We start from the raw sequence: 6,040 nt of genomic DNA, 5'->3' as shown, positions 1-6,040 counted from the left end.
AGCTTTGACTCTTAGCATTAAGAAAATTCTAATTAGGAGAATATATGACATTGGAGTGTAAACATCGCTGGACCGTTTTCTTTGGCCCCATACGTTCAGTAGTGTCCGAAATTACCGCGGTGCAAAATTATTAGTTATTATAGTGTTTTTTTTTAATAATTATTGAAGTTTGTGTGAATTTGTGAAAAGAAGAAATATAGCGCAAAGCGAATTTCCGAGCAAAAAACGGTAAGTTTTGAACTGTTGAAGTGAATTACACGAATGCATGTGTTTCCTTATTTGAAAAAACATATAGTGTACCTCTATTAATGTAGGCATTTTTTGAAATTTAATTTATTCTTTTTTAATTGAAAGAAAAATGCCACGACCCACACGAGGAAATATAGGTCGACGAACGCGTCATGCAAATGCTACGGCATTACAAAGGCGATCACAGACTCCAGATGAACGAGCACAAGCTAATGCATCGCAGCGTGAACGTAATGCACGAAATAGATCTGTTGTACCTGAAATTATGCGTGCTGCTTTTAATTACAACAGTCAGATTAATTACAGTATGTACGGATATACTGGAATAATGGACGCAATATGTTCACATTGGGATGCGACTAAATTTCCAGGTGAAACGCCCGGCATGTGTTGTGCTAATGGCAAAGTGAGATTGCCACCATTAGAAACTCCACCCGAACCATTGTCTTCATTAATTTTTGGGACTTCTGAAAACTCGAAGCACTTTTAGAGTCATATTCAACAATACAATTCGGCATTTCAAATGACTTCTTTTGGTGCTACTAACATTATTAGAGATAATTTTATGCCGACGTTTAAGGTAAATACTTAAACAGGATTGTCCCAATCAATCTGAATCATAAAATTATTCTATAGTTTTAAAAATTATTATGCAACATATACCTAAAATTGCATACATGTTGCAGATTCAGGGCCAAATTTATCATCAAGCTGGTTCGTTATTGCCATACCCCGACGCTGATTATCAATTTTTGCAAATTTATTTTATTGGTGATGAAAATCGTGAATTGGATCAACGTTGTGCAATTGCTTTGAATACAAGACGAGAAATTATTTGTGAGCTATAAAGGTTTTTCCATCAGCATAACGCATTAGTTCAATTGTTCAAAATTGCTCTCTCGATCGTATGCCATCTGATAATCACAAAATCGTAATAAGGGCTGATAGAACACCTTTTGGAGAGCATGAAAGGCGATTCAATGCTCCGACAATTGATTAGGTTGCAATTGTAATTCGTGGTGATCAGTTTCAATCGCGTGATATTATACTTCACCATAGGAATGAGCAATTGCAAAGTGTTTCGGAACTTCATCGTAGTTACGACGCATTACAATACCCAATATTGCATTGGAAAGGTAACGATGGCTACCATATCAATATACGAATGATTGATCCACGAACAGGTAAATAATGTTTTCAGTGTGTTGACATTTCATCATTTGTAGAAATTTCTTAAGTCACATTTTCCACTTATTTTCAGGTCTAAAAGGTAAAAAGTTAGTGCCACGAATTTTTATTCTTATCGATTGATGGTTCGTCCACAAGAACAAAATTATATCTTGAGATGGCGTAAACTAATCATCAGTACATCGTTGATATGTATGCCAAAATAGAAACAGAACGTCTTAATTTTTTTCGTTTTAACCAAGCAAAATTAAGATCTGAACAATATATTCATTTGCAAGATGCGATAGCGAATGATGCTAATATTAATGACATCGGACGTTTAACTATATTGACGGTTGATCGGATCTGTTCATTACATTTACATGTAATCCGCAGTGGGATGACATCAAAAACAATTTATTTGCAGGACAGTCGACAACCGATCGTCATGACATTACTGCGCGTGTTTTTCGGCAAAAATGTAAAGCACTTATGGATTTAATTGTGAAATTATATGTATTTGGGGAGGTGCGTTGCCATATGTAGTCCATCGAATGGCAGAAAAGGGGATTGCCGCACGCACATATACTAATTTGGCTGGGACATAAAATAACTCCGGATAAAATCGATAACCTTATATTAGCTGAAATTCCTAATCACACTGCTGATCCTGAGTTATTTCAAGTTGTCGTTAAAAACATGATAAATGGACCGTGTTCGAAACGATACCCAAGGCAATTTACTTCAGACACAATAACGGGCAATGACGGATATCCGTTGTATCGACGTAGATCACCTAATGATAATGGCAAAACGGCAACCATTAGAATGCATAACCAGGAAGTTGAAGTTGGTAATCGTTGGGTGGTTCCGTATTGTCCATTATTATCGAAAATATTCAACGCTCATATAAATGTGGAATATTGTAATTCTGTCAAATCCATTAAATATATTTGCAAGTATGTAAATAAAGGGAGCGATATGGCTATTTTCGGTGTTGCTGGTGATAATAGAAATGATGAAATTACTCAGTATCAAATGGGTCGCTATATTAGTAGCAATGAAGCTGCCTGGAAGATTATATCGTTTCTAATGCACGAAAGACATCCGGCGGTTGTTCACTTGAGAATGGCCAACGTGCTTATTTTTATGTAGCAAATTTATTGGAAAGAGCAGCGCAACCACCAGCAACTACGTTAACAGGTTTTTTCAAATTATGCGAAACTGATACATTTGCGATAACTTTGTTATATTCTGAAGTGCCTCAGTATTACACATGGAATGTGTCTTCGAAAAAATTTCAAAGCCGTAAACAAGGAACAGCAGTTCATGGGCATCCTGGCATTTTCCAAACAGATGCAATTGGCAGAATATATACAGTACATCCAAACAATGTTGAGTGTTTTTTTTTTTTGAGATTGTTATTATCGTTTTTCGGCTCATCCTCAACAAATACGAATGCTGTTTGCCGTTATATTATCAACATGTATGCCACCAAATCCACTTGAATTATGGAACAAATATAAACATAATATTCTTCTTCTCCTTAATTGGCGCTATAACCGCTTACGCGATTTTGGCCGAGTTTAACAAAGCGCGCCAGTCGTTTCTTTCTCGTGCTAACCGGCGCCAGTTGGACACAACAAGTGAAGTCAAGTCCTTCTCCACCTGATCTTTCCAACGCAGAGGACGCCCTCTTCCTCTGCTACCACCAGCTGGTACCGCATCGAATACTTTCAAAGCCGGAGCGTTTGTATCCATTCGGACGACATGACCCAGCCGAAGTAGCCGCTGGATCTTTATTCGCTGCGCTATGTCTATGTCGTCGTAAAGCTCATACAGCTCATCGTTCCATCGTCTGCGATATTCGCTGTTGCCAACGTGCAAAGGTCCAAAAATCTTACGCAGAATCTTTCTCTCGAACACTCCAAGCGTCGCTTCATCGGATGTTGTCATCGTCCAAGCTTCTGCGCCATACGTTAGGACGGGCATGACGAGAGCCTTGTAGAGTGTTAGTTTTGTTCGTCGAGAGAGGACTTTACTGCTCAGTTGCCTACTTAGTCCAAAGTAGCACTTGTCGGCAAGAGAGATTCTACGTTGGATTTCAAGGCTGACATTGTTATCGGTGTTAATGCTGGTTCCAAAATAGACGAAGTCTTTTACGACCTCGAAATTATAACTGTCTACAGTGACGTGGGTTCCGATACGCGAGTGCGCCGACAGTTTGTTTGAAGACAGGAGGTACTTCGTTTTGCCCTCGTTCACCACCAGACCCATACGCTCTGCTTCTTTATCCAGTTTGGAGAAGGCAGAACTAACAGCGCTGTTGTTAAGGCCAATGATGTCAATATCATCGGCATACGCCAACAACTGTACACTCTTATAAAATATTGTGCCTGAGCGATTAAGTTCTGCGGCTCGTACGATGCTCTCCAACATCAGGTTAAAGAAGTCACACGACAGCGAGTCACCCTGTCTGAAACCTCGTTTGGTATCAAACGGCTCAGAGAGGTCCTTCCCAATTCTGACGGCGCTGCTGGTGTTGAGCAACGTCATCTTACATAGCCGTATTAGTTTTGCGGGGATACCAAATTCAGACATCGCGGCATACAAGTAACTCCTTTCCGTACTGTCGAATGCAGCTTTGAAGTCGACGAAAAGATGGTGTGTGTCGATTCTCCTTGGTCTTCTGGGTCTTTTCCAAGATTTGGCGTATTGAGAATATTTGGTCGATGGTGGACTTTCCAGGTCTGAGCCACACTGATAAGGTCCAATCAGTTGGTTGACGGTGGGCTTCAGCCTTTCACACAATACGCTCGCTAGAACCTTATAGGCGATATTTAGAAGACTAATCCCGCGGTAATTGGCACAAATTGCCAGATCGCCCTTCTTATGGATTGGGCAGAGTACACTTAAATTCCAATCGGCAGGCATGCTTTCATCCGACCATATTTTGCATAGGAGCTGATGCATGCACCTAACCTGCTCCTCGCCGCCATGTTTGAATAGCTCAGCCGGCACTCCGTCGGCGCCAGCGGCTTTGTTGTTCTTTAGCCGCGTTATCGCTATTCTCACCTCGTCATGATCGGGTAGCGGAACGACAATTCCGTCGTCAATGATTGGAGTATCGGGATCTTCACTTTCTCGGTGACATGCGCAGCTGTCACTGTTTAATAGGTTCGAGAAGTGTTCCCTCCATAATTTAAGATTGCTCTGTACGTCAGTCACCAGTTCGCCGTCTTTGTTCTTACAGGAAAACGCCCCGGTCTTGAAACCTTCTGTAAGCCGCCGAACTTTCTGGTAGAATTTTCGGGCGTTGTTCCTGTTGGCCAGCATCTCAAGCTCTTCGCACTCACGTCATCCTTCCTTTCTGCGGCAGCATGACATTCCTCGTCGTACCAATTGTTTTTTCGGGCTCGCCGGAATCCGATTTCTTCTTCGACGGCGGTACGTAGAGAACGAAAAATGTTGCTCCATTGCTCATGCATGCCGGTTTGTTGGGCAGTGCTCTCTGAGAGCAGGAGTGAGAGTCGATTGACTAATCTTCTGGCTGTCTGTTGTGATTGCAGCTTTTCGATGTCGGACATTCTTTGCGTAGGTAGATGCACGTTTTTTGCTGCACAGAGGCGTGTGCACAGTTTGGCTGCAACAAGGTAGTGATCCGGGTCGATGTTCGGTCCTCGGATCGTACGTACATATAATACACTAGAAGCGTGTCTTCCATCTATCACAACATGATCGATCTGGTTTCGTGTTTTTCGATCAGGATACAGCCAGGTGGCTTGGTGAATCTTCTTATGCTGGAATCTGGTGCTACAGACTACCATGTTTCGGGCCCCGACGAAGTCGATCAGCCTCTGTCCGTTGCCGGATGTTTCGTTGTACAGGCTGAATTTTCCGACTGTGGGACCAAAAATTCCCTCCTTGCCCACCCTGGCGTTGAAGTCGCCAAGCACGATTTTTATGTCGTGGTGGGGGCAGCGCTCATAGGAACGTTCCAGGCGCTCATAGAAGGAATCTTTGGTCGCATCGTCCTTCTCTTCCGTCGGGGCGTGGGCGCAAATTAGCGATATGTTAAAAAAACGCGCTTTGATGCGGATTGTTGCGAGACGCTCGTCCACCGGAGTGAACGACAGTACTTGGCGACGAAGTCTCTCTCCCACAACAAATCCGACACCGAATTTGCGCTCCTTTACATGGCAGCTGTAGTAAACGTCGCAAGGTTCTATGGTTTTCTTGCCTTGCCCCGTCCATCGCATCTCTTGGATGGCAGTGATGTCAGCCTGTACTCTCACGAGGACATCAACCAGCCGGGCAGAGGCACTTTCCCCATTAAGGGACCGGACATTCAAGGTGCATGCCCTCAAATCATAATCCTTAGTTCGTTTGCAGGGGTCGTCATCAGTATAGGGAGGTCTCATCCGAGGCTTTTTTACACTTTTCATTGGGGGCGATTTCTAAGTGGTGGGTCCCAAACCCAACGCACAACCAGCTATCCTGGAATGTTTCGCCTTCTCACGTTAGCTCACTCCCGAACGGATGTTCGGAAGCTACCCAGAGGATACGTGGGCTAATCCCGGCCGTTGTGAGCTGCTTGAACCATATGCAGAAGAATAAACATAAT

At 42.8% G+C, this 6,040-nt stretch overlaps 1 pseudogene; it reads left to right on the top strand.

Moving 5' to 3' along the window:
- The first annotated feature begins 491 nt into the window (after positions 1-491).
- Positions 492-1,148, top strand: LOC128870455 (uncharacterized; annotated as a pseudogene).
- The last annotated feature ends 4,892 nt before the right edge of the window (positions 1,149-6,040 follow it).

The sequence above is a fragment of the Anastrepha ludens genome, chromosome X, assembly GCF_028408465.1.
Source record: "Anastrepha ludens isolate Willacy chromosome X, idAnaLude1.1, whole genome shotgun sequence".
Classification (NCBI taxonomy): Eukaryota; Metazoa; Arthropoda; class Insecta; order Diptera; family Tephritidae; genus Anastrepha; species Anastrepha ludens.
This window is presented reverse-complemented; position numbering and strand designations above follow the sequence as displayed.